Raw genomic sequence first — 226 nt, forward strand, 5'->3', positions numbered from 1 at the left:
TTAATGTTGTGCTTATCCTATGGTAGGTGGAAAAAAAAAAAACAAGGAAATGTACCTACAAGAACTGCAGGATACAGAGGATAAAGGAAAAAAAAACCATAAGCCATAACTAGAATTAAGCGTGCTTCTGTCGTATGAACATTAAACTTTACCAGGGTAGTAAGATTTGGAAGTTAATTTTAAATTATTAGTTTTTGACCGATTAACTTGAAGCTAAAATTGAGAC

Source organism: Eutrema salsugineum, unplaced genomic scaffold, assembly GCF_000478725.1.
Source record: "Eutrema salsugineum unplaced genomic scaffold, Eutsalg1_0 scaffold_5, whole genome shotgun sequence".
Lineage (NCBI taxonomy): Eukaryota > Viridiplantae > Streptophyta > Magnoliopsida > Brassicales > Brassicaceae > Eutrema > Eutrema salsugineum.